Genomic DNA, 19,062 nt, shown 5'->3' with positions numbered 1-19,062 from the left:
GAAAGGTGAAGAAGGAAGCTGTACAACACTGGGATTGTGTGCTCAACTTGCCAACTGATAGAAAACAGTACCTTACCATTCTCCTGACTTTTCCTATCACATGAATATTCGATTGGAAGCTGTTTTGGACAGCTTTTCTTTTCTTTATGCCAAACACTTGGCTGACCTCCCTACAACGTCCAGAACACGATGGGAGATGTTTTCTGTGCTCCCGCAGGTTTTCCTTGCCTGACAGAGTGGAAAAGCTTTCTGCTAAGATGTAGACCACAAAAGACGCTAAAGACGAAGGTACGATGCTCTCCGGAGCTAAGAGCCGCTCCCGGGCTTCTTTCAGCAGAAGCCGCTCAAACGAGAACACTGTGAGCGGTACAATCGTCTTTGCGCGAAGAAGCCGCTTCTTCGGCTCCGGGAGCCGGAGAGAGCGGCAGCATCGGAAAGGTGAAGAAGGAAGCTGTACAACACTGGGATTGTGTGCTCAACTTGCCAACTGATAGAAAACAGTACCTTACCATTCTCCTGACTTTTCCTATCACATGAATATTCGATTGGAAGCTGTTTTGGACAGCTTTTCTTTTCTTTATGCCAAACACTTGGCAGACCTCCGTGCAACGTCCAGAACACGATGGGATATGTTTTCTGTGCTCCGGCAGGTTTTCCTTGCCAGACGTAGTGCAAAAGCTTTCTGCTAAGATGTAGACCACAAAAGACGCTAAAGACGAAGGTACGATGCTCTCCGGAGCTAAGCGCCGCTCCCGGGCTTCTTTCAGCAGAAGCCGCGCTAAGAGAGCACTGTGAGCGGTACAATCGTCTTTGCGCGAAGAAGCCGCTTCTTCGGCTCCGGGAGCCGGAGAGAGAGGCAGCATCGGAAAGGTGAAGAAGGAAGCTGTACAACACTGGGATTGTGTGCTCAACTTGCCAACTGATAGAAAACAGTACCTTACCATTCTCCTGACTTTTCCAATCACATGAATATTCGATTGGAAGCTGTTTTGGACAGCTTTTCTTTTCTTTATGCCAAACACTTGGCAGACCTCCCTACAACGTCCAGAACACGATAGGAGATGTTTTCGGTGCTCCGGCAGGTTTTCCTTGCCTGACAGAGTGGAAAAGCTTTCTGCTAGGATGTAGACCACAAAAGACGCTAAAGACGAAGGTACGATGCTCTCCGGATCTAAGCTCCGCTCCCGGGCTTCTTTCGGCAGAAGCCGCGCTAAGAGAGCACTGTGAGCGGTACAATCGTCTTTGCGCGAAGAAGCCGCTTCTTCGGCTCCGCGAGCCGGAGAGAGCGGCAGCATCGGAAAGGTGAAGAAGGAAGCTGTACAACACTGGGATTGTGTGCACAGCTTGCCAACTGATAGAAAACAGTACCTTTGCACTCTCCTGACTTTTCTAATCACATGAATATTCGATTGGAAGCTGTTTTGGACAGCTTTTCTTTTCTTTATGCCAAACACTTGGCAGACCTCCGTACAACGTCCAGATCACGTTGGGAAATGTTTTCTGTGCTCCAGCAGGTTTTCCTTGCCAGACAGAGTGGAAAAGCTTTCTGCTAGGATGTAGACCACAAAAGACGCTAAAGACGAAGGTACGATGCTCTCCGGAGCTAAGCGCCGCTCCCGGGCTTCTTTCGGCAGAAGCCTCTGTAACGAGAACACTGTGAGCGGTACAATCGTCTTTGCGCGAAGAAGCCGCTTCTTAGGCTCCGGGAGCCGGAGAGAGCGGCAGCATCGGAAAGGTGAAGAAGGAAGCTGTACAACACTGGGATTGTGTGCTCAACTTGCCAACTGATAGAAAACAGTACCTTACCATTCTCCTGACTTTTCCTATCACATGAATATTCGATTGGAAGCTGTTTTGGACAGCTTTTCTTTTCTTTATGCCAAACACTTGGCTGACCTCCCTACAACGTCCAGAACACGATGGGAGATGTTTTCTGTGCTCCCGCAGGTTTTCCTTGCCTGACAGAGTGGAAAAGCTTTCTGCTAAGATGTAGACCACAAAAGACGCTAAAGACGAAGGTACGATGCTCTCCGGAGCTAAGAGCCGCTCCCGGGCTTCTTTCAGCAGAAGCCGCTCAAACGAGAACACTGTGAGCGGTACAATCGTCTTTGCGCGAAGAAGCCGCTTCTTCGGCTCCGGGAGCCGGAGAGAGCGGCAGCATCGGAAAGGTGAAGAAGGAAGCTGTACAACACTGGGATTGTGTGCTCAACTTGCCAACTGATAGAAAACAGTACCTTACCATTCTCCTGACTTTTCCTATCACATGAATATTCGATTGGAAGCTGTTTTGGACAGCTTTTCTTTTCTTAATGCCAAACACTTGGCAGACCTCCGTGCAACGTCCAGAACACGATAGGAGATGTTTTCGGTGCTCCGGCAGGTTTTCCTTGCCTGACAGAGTGGAAAAGCTTTCTGCTAGGATGTAGACCACAAAAGACGCTAAAGACGAAGGTACGATGCTCTCCGGAGCTAAGAGCCGCTCCCGGGCTTCTTTCGGCAGAAGCCGCTCAAACGAGAACACTGTGACCGGTACAATCATCTTTGCGCGAAGAAGCCGCTTCTTCGGCTCCAGGAGCCGGAGAGAGCGGCAGCATCGGAAACGTGAAGAAGGATGCTGTATTACACTAGGATTGCGTGCGCAGCTTGCCAACTGATAGAAAACAGTACCTTACCACTCTCCTGACTTTTCCAATCACGTGAATATTCGATTGGAAGCTGTTTTGGACAGCTTTTCTTTTCTTTATGCCAAACACTTGGCAGACCTCCGTACAACGTCCAGAACACGATGGGAGATGTTTTCGGTGCTCCGGCAGGTTTTCCTTGCCTGACAGAGTGGAAAAGCTTTCTGCTAGGATGTAGACCACAAAAGACGCTAAAGACGAAGGTACGATGCTCTCCGGAGCTAAGAGCCGCTCCCGGGCTTCTTTCGGCAGAAGCCGCGCTAAGAGAGCACTGTGAGCGGTACAATCGTCTTTGCGCGAAGAAGCCGCTTCTTCGGCTCCGGGAGCCGGAGAGAGCGGCAGCATCGGAAAGGTGAAGAAGGAAGCTGTACAACACTAGGATTGTGTGCACAGCTTGCCAACTGATAGAAAACAGTACCTTACCATTCTCCTGACTTTTGTAATCACATGAATATTCGATTGGAAGCTGTTTTGGACAGCTTTTCTTTTCTTTATGCCAAACACTTGGCTGACCTCCCTACAACGTCCAGAACACGATGGGAGATGTTTTCTGTGCTCCCGCAGGTTTTCCTTGCCTGACAGAGTGGAAAAGATTTCTGCTAGGATGTAGACCACAAAAGACGCTAAAGACGAAGCTACGATGCTCTCCGGAGCTAAGCGCCGCTCCCGGGCTTCTTTCGGCAGAAGCCGCGCTAAGAGAGCACTGTGAGCGGTACAATCGTCATTGCGCGAAGAAGCCACTTGTTCGGCTCCGCGAGCCGGAGAGAGCGGCAGCATCGGAAAGGTGAAGAAGGAAGCTGTACAACACTGGGATTGTGTGCTCAACTTGCCAACTGATAGAAAACAGTACCTTACCATTCTCCTGACTTTTCCTATCACATGAATATTCGATTGGAAGCTGTTTTGGACAGCTTTTCTTTTCTTTATGCCAAACACTTGGCAGACCTCCGTGCAACGCCCAGAACACGATGGGATATGTTTTCTGTGCTCCGGCAGGTTTTCCTTGCCAGACGTAGAGCAAAAGCTTTCTGCTAGGATGTAGACCACAAAAGACGCTAAAGACGAAGGTACGATGCTCTCCGGATCTAAGCTCCGCTCCCGGGCTTCTTTCGGCAGAAGCCGCGCTAAGAGAGCACTGTGAGCGGTACAATCGTCTTTGCGCGAAGAAGCCGCTTCTTCGGCTCCGGGAGCCGGAGAGAGCGGCAGCATCGGAAAGGTGAAGAAGGAAGCTGTACAACACTAGGATTGTGTGCACAGCTTGCCAACTGATAGAAAACAGTACCTTACCATTCTCCTGACTTTTCCTATCACATGAATATTCGATTGGAAGCTGTTTTGCACAGCTTTTCTTTTCTTTATGCCAAACACTTGGCAGAGCTCCGTACAACATCCAGATCACGTTGGGAGATGTTTTCTGTGCTCCGGCAGGTTTTCCTTGCCTGACAGAGTGGAAAAGATTTCTGCTAGGATGTAGACCACAAAAGACGCTAAAGACGAAGGTACGATGCTCTCCGGAGCTAAGCGCCGCTCCCGGGCTTCTTTCGGCAGAAGCCTCTGTAACGAGAACACTGTGAGCGGTACAATCGTCTTTGCGCGAAGAAGCCGCTTCTTCGGCTCCGGGAGCCGGAGAGATCGGCAGCATCGGAAAGGTGAAGAAGGAAGCTGTACAACACTAGGATTGTGTGCTCAACTTGCCAACTGATAGAAAACAGTACCTTACCATTCTCCTGACTTTTCCTATCACATGAATATTCGATTGGAAGCTGTTTTGGACAGCTTTTCTTTTCTTTATGCCAAACACTTGGCTGACATCCCTACAACGTCCAGAACACGATGGGAGATGTTTTCTGTGCTCCGGCAGGTTTTCCTTGCCTGACAGAGTGGAAAAGCTTTCTGCTAAGATGTAGACCACAAAAGACGCTAAAGACGAAGGTACGATGCTCTCCGGAGCTAAGAGCCGCTCCCGGGCTTCTTTCGGCAGAAGCCGCTCAAAAGAGAACACTGTGACCGGTACAATCGTCTTTGCGCGAAGAAGCCGCTTCTTCGGCTCCGGGAGCCGGAGAGAGCGGCAGCATCGGAAAGGTGAAGAAGGAAGCTGTACAACACTGGGATTGTGTGCTCAACTTGCCAACTGATAGAAAACAGTACCTTACCATTCTCCTGACTTTTCCTATCACATGAATATTCGATTGGAAGCTGTTTTGGACAGCTTTTCTTTTCTTTATGCCAAACACTTGGCAGACCTCCCTACAACGTCCAGAACACGATGGGATATGTTTTCTGTGCTCCGGCAGGTTTTCCTTGCCAGACAGAGTGGAAAAGCTTTCTGCTAGGATGTAGACCACAAAAGACGCTAAAGACGAAGGTACGATGCTCTCCGGAGCTAAGAGCCGCTCCCGGGCTTCTTTCGGCAGAAGCCGCGCTAAGAGAGCACTGTGAGCGGTACAATCGTCTTTGCGCGAAGAAGCCGCTTCTTCGGCTCCGGGAGCCGGAGAGAGCGGCAGCATCGGAAAGGTGAAGAAGGAAGCTGTACAACACTAGGATTGTGTGCACAGCTTGCCAACTGATAGAAAACAGTATCTTACCATTCTCCTGACTTTTGTAATCACATGAATATTCGATTGGAAGCTGTTTTGGACAGCTTTTCTTTTCTTTATGCCAAACACTTGGCAGACTTCCGTACAACGTCCAGAACACGATGGGAGATGTTTTCGGTGCTCCGGCAGGTTTTCCTTGCCTGACAGAGTGGAAAAGCTTTCTGCTAAGATGTAGACCACAAAAGACGCTAAAGACGAAGGTACGATGCTCTCCGGAGCTAAGAGCCGCTCCCGGGCTTCTTTCGGCAGAAGCCGCTCAAACGAGAACACTGTGAGCGGTACAATCGTCTTTGCGCGAAGAAGCCGCTTCTTCGGCTCCGGGAGCCGGAGAGAGCGGCAGCATCGGAAAGGTGAAGAAGGAAGCTGTACAACACTAGGATTGTGTGCACAGCTTGCCAACTGATAGAAAACAGTACCTTACCATTCTCCTGACTTTTGTAATCACATGAATATTCGATTGGAAGCTGTTTTGGACAGCTTTTCTTTTCTTTATGCCAAACACTTGGCAGACCTCCGTACAACGTCCAGAACACGATGGGAGATGTTTTCTGTGCTCCCGCAGGTTTTCCTTGCCTGACAGAGTGGAAAAGCTTTCTGCTAAGATGTAGACCACAAAAGACGCTAAAGACGAAGGTACGATGCTCTGGGGAGCTAAGCGCCGCTCCCGGGCTTCTTTCGGCAGAAGCTGCTCAAACGAGAACACTGTGACCGGTACAATTGTCTTTGCGCGAAGAAGCCGCTTCTTTGGCTCCAGGAGCCGGAGAGAGCGGCAGCATCGGAAAGGTGAAGAAGGAAGCTGTACAACACTAGGATTGTGTGCACAGCTTGCCAACTGATAGAAAACAGTACCTTACCATTCTCCTGACTTTTGTAATCACATGAATATTCGATTGGAAGCTGTTTTGGACAGCTTTTCTTTTCTTTATGCCAAACACTTGGCAGACCTCCGTACAACATCCAGATCACGTTGGGAGATGTTTTCTGTGCTCCCGCAGGTTTTCCTTGCCTGACAGAGTGGAAAAGATTTCTGCTAGGATGTAGACCACAAAAGACGCTAAAGACGAAGGTACGATGCTCTCCGGAGCTAAGCGCCGCTCCCGGGCTTCTTTCGGCAGAAGCCTCTGTAACGAGAACACTGTGAGCGGTACAATCGTCTTTGCGCGAAGAAGCCGCTTCTTCGGCTCCGGGAGCCGGAGAGAGCGGCAGCATCGGAAAGGTGAAGAAGGAAGCTGTACAACACTGGGATTGTGTGCTCAACTTGCCAACTGATAGAAAACAGTACCTTACCATTCTCCTGACTTTTCCTATCACATGAATATACGATTGGAAGCTGTTTTGGACAGCTTTTCTTTTCTTTATGCCAAACACTTGGCAGACCTCCCTACAACGTCCAGAACACGATGGGAGATGTTTTCTGTGCTCCGGCAGGTTTTCCTTGCCAGACAGAGTGGAAAAGCTTTCTGCTAAGATGTAGACCACAAAAGACGCTAAAGACGAAGGTACGATGCTCTCCGGAGCTAAGAGCCGCTCCCGGGCTTCTTTCGGCAGAAGCCGCTCAAACGAGAACACTGTGAGCGGTACAATCGTCTTTGCGCGAAGAAGCCGCTTCTTCGGCTCCGCGAGCCGGAGAGAGCGGCAGCATCGGAAAGGTGAAAAAGGAAGCTGTACAACACTGGGATTGTGTGCTCAACTTGCCAACTGATAGAAAACAGTACCTTACCATTCTCCTGACTTTTCCTATCACATGAATATTCGATTGGAAGCTGTTTTGGACAGCTTTTCTTTTCTTAATGCCAAACACTTGGCAGACCTCCGTGCAACGTCCAGAACACGATGGGATATGTTTTCTGTGCTCCGGCAGGTTTTCCTTGCCAGACGTAGTGCAAAAGCTTTCTGCTAGGATGTAGACCACAAAAGACGCTAAAGACGAAGGTACGATGCTCTCCGGAGCTAAGCGCCGCTCCCGGGCTTCTTTCGGCAGAAGCCGCGCTAAGAGAGCACTGTGAGCGGTACAATCGTCTTTGCGCGAAGAACCCGCTTCTTCGGCTCCGGGAGCCGGAGAGAGCGGCAGCATCGGAAAGGTGAAGAAGGAAGCTGTACAACACTGGGATTGTGTGCTCAACTTGCCAACTGATAGAAAACAGTACCTTTGCACTCTCCTGACTTTTCTAATCACATGAATATTCGATTGGAAGCTGTTTTGGACAGCTTTTCTTTTCTTTATGCCAAACACTTGGCAGACCTCCGTACAACGTCCAGATCACGTTGGGAAATGTTTTCTGTGCTGGCGCAGGTTTTCCTTGCCAGACAGAGTGGAAAAGCTTTCTGCTAGGATGTAGACCACAAAAGACGCTAAAGACGAAGGTACGATGCTCTCCGGAGCTAAGCGCCGCTCCCGGGCTTCTTTCGGCAGAAGCCTCTGTAACGAGAACACTGTGAGCGGTACAATCGTCTTTGCGCGAAGAAGCCGCTTCTTCGGCTCCGGGAGCCGGAGAGAGCGGCAGCATCGGAAAGGTGAAGAAGGAAGCTGTACAACACTGGGATTGTGTGCTCAACTTGCCAACTGATAGAAAACAGTACCTTACCATTCTCCTAACTTTTCCTATCACATGAATATTCGATTGGAAGCTGTTTTGGACAGCTTTTCTTTTCTTTATGCCAAACACTTGGCAGACCTCCCTACAACGTCCAGAACAAGATGGGAGATGTTTTCTGTGCTCCGGCAGGTTTTCCTTGCCTGACAGAGTGGAAAAGCTTTCTGCTAAGATGTAGACCACAAAAGACGCTAAAGACGAAGGTACGATGCTCTCCGGAGCTAAGAGCCGCTCCCGGGCTTCTTTCGGAAGAAGCCTCTGTAACGAGAACACTGTGAGCGGTACAATCGTCTTTGCGCGAAGAAGCCGCTTCTTCGGCTCCGGGAGCCGGAGAGAGCGGCAGCATCAGAAAGGTGAAGAAGGAAGCTGTACAACACTGGGATTGTGTGCTCAACTTGCCAACGGATAGAAAACAGTACCTTACCATTCTCCTGACTTTTCCTATCACATGAATATTCGATTGGAAGCTGTTTTGGACAGCTTTTCTTTTCTTTATGCCAAACACTTGGCAGACCTCCGTGCAACGTCCAGAACACGATGGGATATGTTTTCTGTGCTCCGGCAGGTTTTCCTTGCCAGACGTAGTGCAAAAGCTTTCTGCTAGGATGTAGACCACAAAAGACGCTAAAGACGAAGGTACGATGCTCTCCGGAGCTAAGCGCCGCTCCCGGGCTTCTTTCGGCAGAAGCCGCGCTAAGAGAGCACTGTGAGCAGTACAATCGTCTTTGCGCGAAGAAGCCACTTGTTCGGCTCCGGGAGCCGGAGAGAGCGGCAGCATCGGAAAGGTGAAGAAGGAAGCTGTACAACACTGGGATTGTGTGATCAACTTGCCAACTGATAGAAAACAGTACCTTACCATTCTCCTGACTTTTCCTATCACATGAATATTCGATTGGAAGCTGTTTTGGACAGCTTTTCTTTTCTTTATGCCAAACACTTGGCAGACCTCCCTACAACGTCCAGAACACGATGGGATATGTTTTCTGTGCTCCGGCAGGTTTTCCTTGCCTGACAGAGTGGAAAAGCTTTCTGCTAGGATGTAGACCACAAAAGACGCTAAAGACGAAGGTACGATGCTCTCCGGAGCTAAGCGCCGCTCCCGGGCTTCTTTCGGCAGAAGCCGCGCTAAGAGAGCACTGTGAGCAGTACAATCGTCTTTGCGCGAAGAAGCCGCTTCTTCGGCTCCGGGAGCCGGAGAGAGCGGCAGCATCGGAAAGGTGAAGAAGGAAGCTGTACAACACTGGGATTGTGTGCTCAACTTGCCAACTGATAGAAAACAGTACCTTACCATTCTCCTGACTTTTCCTATCACATGAATATACGATTGGAAGCTGTTTTGGACAGCTTTTCTTTTCTTTATGCCAAACACTTGGCAGACCTCCCTACAACGTCCAGAACACGATGGGAGATGTTTTCTGTGCTCCGGCAGGTTTTCCTTGCCAGACAGAGTGGAAAAGCTTTCTGCTAAGATGTAGACCACAAAAGACGCTAAAGACGAAGGTACGATGCTCTCCGGAGCTAAGAGCCGCTCCCGGGCTTCTTTCGGCAGAAGCCGCTCAAACGAGAACACTGTGAGCGGTACAATCGTCTTTGCGCGAAGAAGCCGCTTCTTCGGCTCCGCGAGCCGGAGAGAGCGGCAGCATCGGAAAGGTGAAAAAGGAAGCTGTACAACACTGGGATTGTGTGCTCAACTTGCCAACTGATAGAAAACAGTACCTTACCATTCTCCTGACTTTTCCTATCACATGAATATTCGATTGGAAGCTGTTTTGGACAGCTTTTCTTTTCTTAATGCCAAACACTTGGCAGACCTCCGTGCAACGTCCAGAACACGATGGGATATGTTTTCTGTGCTCCGGCAGGTTTTCCTTGCCAGACGTAGTGCAAAAGCTTTCTGCTAGGATGTAGACCACAAAAGACGCTAAAGACGAAGGTACGATGCTCTCCGGATCTAAGCGCCGCTCCCGGGCTTCTTTCGGCAGAAGCCGCGCTAAGAGAGCACTGTGAGCGGTACAATCGTCTTTGCGCGAAGAACCCGCTTCTTCGGCTCCGGGAGCCGGAGAGAGCGGCAGCATCGGAAAGGTGAAGAAGGAAGCTGTACAACACTGGGATTGTGTGCTCAACTTGCCAACTGATAGAAAACAGTACCTTTGCACTCTCCTGACTTTTCTAATCACATGAATATTCGATTGGAAGCTGTTTTGGACAGCTTTTCTTTTCTTTATGCCAAACACTTGGCAGACCTCCGTACAACGTCCAGATCACGTTGGGAAATGTTTTCTGTGCTGGCGCAGGTTTTCCTTGCCAGACAGAGTGGAAAAGCTTTCTGCTAGGATGTAGACCACAAAAGACGCTAAAGACGAAGGTACGATGCTCTCCGGAGCTAAGCGCCGCTCCCGGGCTTCTTTCGGCAGAAGCCTCTGTAACGAGAACACTGTGAGCGGTACAATCGTCTTTGCGCGAAGAAGCCGCTTCTTCGGCTCCGGGAGCCGGAGAGAGCGGCAGCATCGGAAAGGTGAAGAAGGAAGCTGTACAACACTGGGATTGTGTGCTCAACTTGCCAACTGATAGAAAACAGTACCTTACCATTCTCCTAACTTTTCCTATCACATGAATATTCGATTGGAAGCTGTTTTGGACAGCTTTTCTTTTCTTTATGCCAAACACTTGGCAGACCTCCCTACAACGTCCAGAACACGATGGGAGATGTTTTCTGTGCTCCGGCAGGTTTTCCTTGCCTGACAGAGTGGAAAAGCTTTCTGCTAAGATGTAGACCACAAAAGACGCTAAAGACGAAGGTACGATGCTCTCCGGAGCTAAGAGCCGCTCCCGGGCTTCTTTCGGAAGAAGCCTCTGTAACGAGAACACTGTGAGCGGTACAATCGTCTTTGCGCGAAGAAGCCGCTTCTTCGGCTCCGGGAGCCGGAGAGAGCGGCAGCATCAGAAAGGTGAAGAAGGAAGCTGTACAACACTGGGATTGTGTGCTCAACTTGCCAACGGATAGAAAACAGTACCTTACCATTCTCCTGACTTTTCCTATCACATGAATATTCGATTGGAAGCTGTTTTGGACAGCTTTTCTTTTCTTTATGCCAAACACTTGGCAGACCTCCGTGCAACGTCCAGAACACGATGGGATATGTTTTCTGTGCTCCGGCAGGTTTTCCTTGCCAGACGTAGTGCAAAAGCTTTCTGCTAGGATGTAGACCACAAAAGACGCTAAAGACGAAGGTACGATGCTCTCCGGAGCTAAGCGCCGCTCCCGGGCTTCTTTCGGCAGAAGCCGCGCTAAGAGAGCACTGTGAGCAGTACAATCGTCTTTGCGCGAAGAAGCCACTTGTTCGGCTCCGGGAGCCGGAGAGAGCGGCAGCATCGGAAAGGTGAAGAAGGAAGCTGTACAACACTGGGATTGTGTGATCAACTTGCCAACTGATAGAAAACAGTACCTTACCATTCTCCTGACTTTTCCTATCACATGAATATTCGATTGGAAGCTGTTTTGGACAGCTTTTCTTTTCTTTATGCCAAACACTTGGCAGACCTCCCTACAACGTCCAGAACACGATGGGATATGTTTTCTGTGCTCCGGCAGGTTTTCCTTGCCTGACAGAGTGGAAAAGCTTTCTGCTAGGATGTAGACCACAAAAGACGCTAAAGACGAAGGTACGATGCTCTCCGGAGCTAAGCGCCGCTCCCGGGCTTCTTTCGGCAGAAGCCGCGCTAAGAGAGCACTGTGAGCAGTACAATCGTCTTTGCGCGAAGAAGCCGCTTCTTCGGCTCCGGGAGCCGGAGAGAGCGGCAGCATCGGAAAGGTGAAGAAGGAAGCTGTACAACACTGGGATTGTGTGCGCAGCTTGCCAACTGATAGAAAACAGTACCTTACCACTCTCCTGACTTTTCCAATCACGTGAATATTCGATTGGAAGCTGTTTTGGACAGCTTTTCTTTTCTTTATGCCAAACACTTGGCAGACCTCCGTGCAAGGTCCAGAACACGATGGGAGATGTTTTCGGTGCTCCGGCAGGTTTTCCTTGCCTGACAGAGTGGAAAAGCTTTCTGCTAGGATGTAGACCACAAAAGACGCTAAAGACGAAGGTACGATGCTCTCCGAAGCTAAGCGCCGCTCCCGGGCTTCTTTCGGCAGAAGCCGCGCTAAGAGAGCACTGTGAGCGGTACAATCGTCTTTGCGCGAAGAAGCCACATGTACGGCTCCGCGAGCCGGAGAGAGCGGCAGCATCGGAAAGGTGAAGAAGGAAGCTGTACAACACTAGGATTGTGTGCTCAACTTGCCAACTGATAGAAAACAGTACCTTTGCACTCTCCTGACTTTTCTAATCACATGAATATTCGATTGGAAGCTGTTTTGGACAGCTTTTCTTTTCTTTATGCCAAACACTTGGCAGACCTCCGTACAACGTCCAGATCACGTTGGGAAATGTTTTCTGTGCTGGCGCAGGTTTTCCTTGCCAGACAGAGTGGAAAAGCTTTCTGCTAGGATGTAGACCACAAAAGACGCTAAAGACGAAGGTACGATGCTCTCCGGAGCTAAGCGCCGCTCCCGGGCTTCTTTCGGCAGAAGCCTCTGTAACGAGAACACTGTGAGCGGTACAATCGTCTTTGCGCGAAGAAGCCGCTTCTTCGGCTCCGGGAGCCGGAGAGAGCGGCAGCATCGGAAAGGTGAAGAAGGAAGCTGTACAACACTGGGATTGTGTGCTCAACTTGCCAACTGATAGAAAACAGTACCTTACCATTCTCCTAACTTTTCCTATCACATGAATATTCGATTGGAAGCTGTTTTGGACAGCTTTTCTTTTCTTTATGCCAAACACTTGGCAGACCTCCCTACAACGTCCAGAACACGATGGGAGATGTTTTCTGTGCTCCGGCAGGTTTTCCTTGCCTGACAGAGTGGAAAAGCTTTCTGCTAAGATGTAGACCACAAAAGACGCTAAAGACGAAGGTACGATGCTCTCCGGAGCTAAGAGCCGCTCCCGGGCTTCTTTCGGAAGAAGCCTCTGTAACGAGAACACTGTGAGCGGTACAATCGTCTTTGCGCGAAGAAGCCGCTTCTTCGGCTCCGGGAGCCGGAGAGAGCGGCAGCATCAGAAAGGTGAAGAAGGAAGCTGTACAACACTGGGATTGTGTGCTCAACTTGCCAACGGATAGAAAACAGTACCTTACCATTCTCCTGACTTTTCCTATCACATGAATATTCGATTGGAAGCTGTTTTGGACAGCTTTTCTTTTCTTTATGCCAAACACTTGGCAGACCTCCGTGCAACGTCCAGAACACGATGGGATATGTTTTCTGTGCTCCGGCAGGTTTTCCTTGCCAGACGTAGTGCAAAAGCTTTCTGCTAGGATGTAGACCACAAAAGACGCTAAAGACGAAGGTACGATGCTCTCCGGAGCTAAGCGCCGCTCCCGGGCTTCTTTCGGCAGAAGCCGCGCTAAGAGAGCACTGTGAGCAGTACAATCGTCTTTGCGCGAAGAAGCCACTTGTTCGGCTCCGGGAGCCGGAGAGAGCGGCAGCATCGGAAAGGTGAAGAAGGAAGCTGTACAACACTGGGATTGTGTGATCAACTTGCCAACTGATAGAAAACAGTACCTTACCATTCTCCTGACTTTTCCTATCACATGAATATTCGATTGGAAGCTGTTTTGGACAGCTTTTCTTTTCTTTATGCCAAACACTTGGCAGACCTCCCTACAACGTCCAGAACACGATGGGATATGTTTTCTGTGCTCCGGCAGGTTTTCCTTGCCTGACAGAGTGGAAAAGCTTTCTGCTAGGATGTAGACCACAAAAGACGCTAAAGACGAAGGTACGATGCTCTCCGGAGCTAAGCGCCGCTCCCGGGCTTCTTTCGGCAGAAGCCGCGCTAAGAGAGCACTGTGAGCAGTACAATCGTCTTTGCGCGAAGAAGCCGCTTCTTCGGCTCCGGGAGCCGGAGAGAGCGGCAGCATCGGAAAGGTGAAGAAGGAAGCTGTACAACACTGGGATTGTGTGCGCAGCTTGCCAACTGATAGAAAACAGTACCTTACCACTCTCCTGACTTTTCCAATCACGTGAATATTCGATTGGAAGCTGTTTTGGACAGCTTTTCTTTTCTTTATGCCAAACACTTGGCAGACCTCCGTGCAAGGTCCAGAACACGATGGGAGATGTTTTCGGTGCTCCGGCAGGTTTTCCTTGCCTGACAGAGTGGAAAAGCTTTCTGCTAGGATGTAGACCACAAAAGACGCTAAAGACGAAGGTACGATGCTCTCCGAAGCTAAGCGCCGCTCCCGGGCTTCTTTCGGCAGAAGCCGCGCTAAGAGAGCACTGTGAGCGGTACAATCGTCTTTGCGCGAAGAAGCCACTTGTACGGCTCCGCGAGCCGGAGAGAGCGGCAGCATCGGAAAGGTGAAGAAGGAAGCTGTACAACACTAGGATTGTGTGCTCAACTTGCCAACTGATAGAAAACAGTACCTTTGCACTCTCCTGACTTTGCTAATCACATGAATATTCGATTGGAAGCTGTTTTGGACAGCTTTTCTTTTCTTTATGCCAAACACTTGGCAGACCTCCGTACAACGTCCAGATCACGTTGGGAAATGTTTTCTGTGCTCCCGCAGGTTTTCCTTGCCTGACAGAGTGGAAAAGCTTTCTGCTAGGATGTAGACCACAAAAGACGCTAAAGACGAAGGTACGATGCTCTCCGGAGCTAAGCGCCGCTCCCGGGCTTCTTTCGGCAGAAGCCGCGCTAAGAGAGCACTGTGAGCGGTACAATCGTCTTTGCGCGAAGAAGCCGCTTCTTCGGATCCGCGGGCCGGAGAGAGCGGCAGCATCGGAAAGGTGAAGAAGGAAGCTGTACAACACTGGGATTGTGTGCTCAACTTGCCAACTGATAGAAAACAGTACCTTACTATTCTCCTGACTTTTCCTATCACATGAATATTCGATTGGAAGCTGTTTTGGACAGCTTTTCTTTTCTTAATGCCAAACAATTGGCAGACCTCCGTGCAACGTCCAGAACACGATGGGAGATGTTTTCTGTGCTCCGGCAGGTTTTCCTTGCCTGACAGAGTGGAAAAGCTTTCTGCTAAGATGTAGACCACAAAAGACGCTAAAGACGAAGTTACGATGCGCTCCGGAGCTAAGAGCCGCTCCCGGGCTTCTTTCGGCAGAAGCCGCTCAAAAGAGAACACTGTGAGCGGTACAATCGTCTTTGCGCGAAGAAGCCGCTTCTTCGGCTCCGGGAGCCGGAGAGAGCGGCAGCATCGGAAAGGTGAAGAAGGAAGCTGTACAACACTGGGATTGTGTGCTCAACTTGCCAACTGATAGAAAACAGTACCTTACCATTCTCCTGACTTTTCCTATCACATGAATATTCGATTGGAAGCTGTTTTGGACAGCTTTTCTTTTCTTTATGCCAAACACTTGGCAGACCTCCGTACAACGTCCAGATCACGTTGGGAAATGTTTTCTGTGCTGGCGCAGGTTTTCCTTGCCAGACAGAGTGGAAAAGCTTTCTGCTAGGATGTAGACCACAAAAGACGCTAAAGACGAAGGTACGATGCTCTCCGGAGCTAAGAGCCGCTCCCGGGCTTCTTTCGGCAGAAGCCGCGCTAAGAGAGCACTGTGAGCGGTACAATCGTCTTTGCGCGAAGAAGCCGCTTCTTCGGCTCCAGGAGCCGGAGAGAGCGGCAGCATCGGAAACGTGAAGAAGGATGCTGTATTACACTAGGATTGCGTGCGCAGCTTGCCAACTGATAGAAAGCAGTACCTTACCACTCTCCTGACTTTTCCAATCACATGAATATTCGATTGGAAGCTGTTTTGGACAGCTTTTCTTTTCTTTATGCCAAACACTTGGCAGACCTCCGTGCAACGTCCAGAACACGATGGGAGATGTTTTCGGTGCTCCGGCAGGTTTTCCTTGCCTGACAGAGTGGAAAAGCTTTCTGCTAGGATGTAGACCACAAAAGACGCTAAAGACGAAGGTACGATGCTTTCCGGATCTAACTCCGCTACCGGGCTTCTTTCGGCAGAAGCCGCGCTAAGAGAGCACTGTGAGCGGTACAATCGTCTTTGCGCGAAGAAGCCGCTTCTTCGGCTCCGCGAGCCGGAGAGAGCGGCAGCATCGGAAAGGTGAAGAAGGAAGCTGTACAACACTGGGATTGTGTGCGCAGCTTGCCAACTGATAGAAAACAGTACCTTACCACTCTCCTGACTTTTCCTATCACATGAATATTCGATTGGAAGCTGTTTTGGACAGCTTTTCTTTTCTTTATGCCAAACAATTGGCAGACCTCCGTGCAACGTCCAGAACACGATGGGAGATGTTTTCTGTGCTCCGGCAGGTTTTCCTTGCCTGACAGAGTGGAAAAGCTTTCTGCTAGGATGTAGACCACAAAAGACGCTAAAGACGAAGGTACGATGCTCTCCGGATCTAAGCTCCGCTCCCGGGCTTCTTTCGGCAGAAGCCGCGCTAAGAGAGCACTGTGAGCGGTACAATCGTCTTTGCGCGAAGAAGCCGCTTCTTCGGCTCCGCGAGCCGGAGAGAGCGGCAGCATCGGAAAGGTGAAGAAGGAAGCTGTACAACACTAGGATTGTGTGCACAGCTTGCCAACTGATAGAAAACAGTACCTTACCATTCTCCTGACTTTTGTAATCACATGAATATTCGATTGGAAGCTGTTTTGGACAGCTTTTCTTTTCTTTATGCCAAACACTTGGCAGACCTCCGTACAACATCCAGATCACGTTGGGAGATGTTTTCTGTGCTCCCGCAGGTTTTCTTTGCCTGACAGAGTGGAAAAGCTTTCTGCTAGGATGTAGACCACAAAAGACGCTAAAGACGAAGGTACGATGCTCTCCGGAGCTAAGCGCCGCTCCCGGGCTTCTTTCGGCAGAAGCCTCTGTAACGAGAACACTGTGAGCGGTACAATCGTCTTTGCGCGAAGAAGCCGCTTCTTCGGCTCCGCGAGCCGGAGAGAGAGGCAGCATCGGAAAGGTGAAGAAGGAAGCTGTACAACACTGGGATTGTGTGCTCAACTTGCCAACTGATAGAAAACAGTACCTTACCATTCTCCTGACTTTTCCTATCACATGAATATTCGATTGGAAGCTGTTTTGGACAGCTTTTCTTTTCTTAATGCCAAACAATTGGCAGACCTCCGTGCAACGTCCAGAACACGATGGGAGATGTTTTCTGTGCTCCGGCAGGTTTTCCTTGCCAGACAGAGTGGAAAAGCTTTCTGCTAAGATGTAGACCACAAAAGACGCTAAAGACGAAGGTACGATGCTCTCCGGAGCTAAGAGCCGCTCCCGGGCTTCTTTCGGCAGAAGCCGCTCAAACGAGAACACTGAGACCGGTACAATCGTCTTTGCGCGAAGAAGCCGCTTCTTCGGCTCCGGGAGCCGGAGAGAGCGGCAGCATCGGAAAGGTGAAGAAGGAAGCTGTACAACCCTGGGATTGTGTGCTCAACTTGCCAACTGATAGAAAACAGTACCTTACCATTCTCCTGACTTTTCCTATCACATGAATATTCGATTGGAAGCTGTTTTGGACAGCTTTTCTTTTCTTTATGCCAAACACTTGGCAGACCTCCGTACAACGTCCAGAACACGATGGGAGATGTTTTCTGTGCTCCGGCAGGTTTTCCTTGCCTGACAGAGTGGAAAAGCTTTCTGCTAAGATGTAGACCACAAAAGACGCTAAAGACGAAGGTACGATGCTCTCCGGAGCTAAGCGCCGCTCCCGGGCTTCTTTCGGCAGAAGCCGCGCTAAGAGAGCACTGTGAGCGGTACAATCGTCTTTGCGCGAAGAAGCCACTTGTACGGCTCCGCGAGCCGGAGAGAGCGGCAGCATCGGAAAGGTGAAGAAGGAAGCTGTACAACACTAGGATTGTGTGCTCAACTTGCCAACTGATAGAAAACAGTACCTTTGCACTCTCCTGACTTTTCTAATCACATGAATATTCGATTGGAAGCTGTTTTGGACAGCTTTTCTTTTCTTTATGCCAAACACTTGGCAGACCTCCGTACAACGTCCAGATCACGTTGGGAAATGTTTTCTGTGCTCCCGCAGGTTTTCCTTGCCTGACAGAGTGGAAAAGCTTTCTGCTAGGATGTAGACCACAAAAGACGCTAAAGACGAAGGTACGATGCTCTCCGGAGCTAAGCGCCGCTCCCGGGCTTCTTTCGGCAGAAGCCGTGCTAAGAGAGCACTGTGAGCGGTACAATCGTCTTTGCGCGAAGAAGCCGCTTCTTCGGATCCGCGGGCCGGAGAGAGCGGCAGCATCGGAAAGGTGAAGAAGGAAGCTGTACAACACTGGGATTGTGTGCTCAACTTGCCAACTGATAGAAAACAGTACCTTACTATTCTCCTGACTTTTCCTATCACATGAATATTCGATTGGAAGCTGTTTTGGACAGCTTTTCTTTTCTTAATGCCAAACAATTGGCAGACCTCCGTGCAACGTCCAGAACACGATGGGAGATGTTTTCTGTGCTCCGGCAGGTTTTCCTTGCCTGACAGAGTGGAAAAGCTTTCTGCTAAGATGTAGACCACAAAAGACGCTAAAGACGAAGGTACGATGCTCTCCGGAGCTAAGAGCCGCTCCCGGGCTTCTTTCGGCAGAAGCCGCTCAAAAGAGAACACTGTGACCGGTACAATCGTCTTTGCGCGAAGAAGCCGCTTCTTCGGCTCCGGGAGCCGGAGAGAGCGGCAGCATCGGAAAGGTGAAGAAGGAAGCTGTACAACACTGGGATTGTGTGCTCAACTTGCCAACTGATAGAAAACAGTACCTTACCATTCTCCTGACTTTTCCTATCACATGAATATTCGATTGGAAGCTGTTTTGGACAGCTTTTCTTTTCTTTATGCCAAACACTTGGCAGACCTCCGTACAACGTCCAGAACACGATGGGATATGTTTTCTGTGCTCCGGCAGGTTTTCCTTGCCAGACAGAGTGGAAAAGCTTTCTGCTAGGATGTAGACCACAAAAGACGCTAAAGACGAAGGTACGATGCTCTCCGGAGCTAAGAGCCGCTCCCGGGCTTCTTTCGGCAGAAGCCGCGCTAAGAGAGCACTGTGAGCGGTACAATCGTCTTTGCGCGAAGAAGCCGCTTCTTCGGCTCCAGGAGCCGGAGAGAGCGGCAGCATCGGAAACGTGAAGAAGGATGCTGTATTACACTAGGA

Source organism: Ammospiza nelsoni, chromosome 5 (assembly GCF_027579445.1).
Source record: "Ammospiza nelsoni isolate bAmmNel1 chromosome 5, bAmmNel1.pri, whole genome shotgun sequence".
Lineage (NCBI taxonomy): Eukaryota > Metazoa > Chordata > Aves > Passeriformes > Passerellidae > Ammospiza > Ammospiza nelsoni.
Note: the sequence above shows the minus strand (reverse complement) of the source record.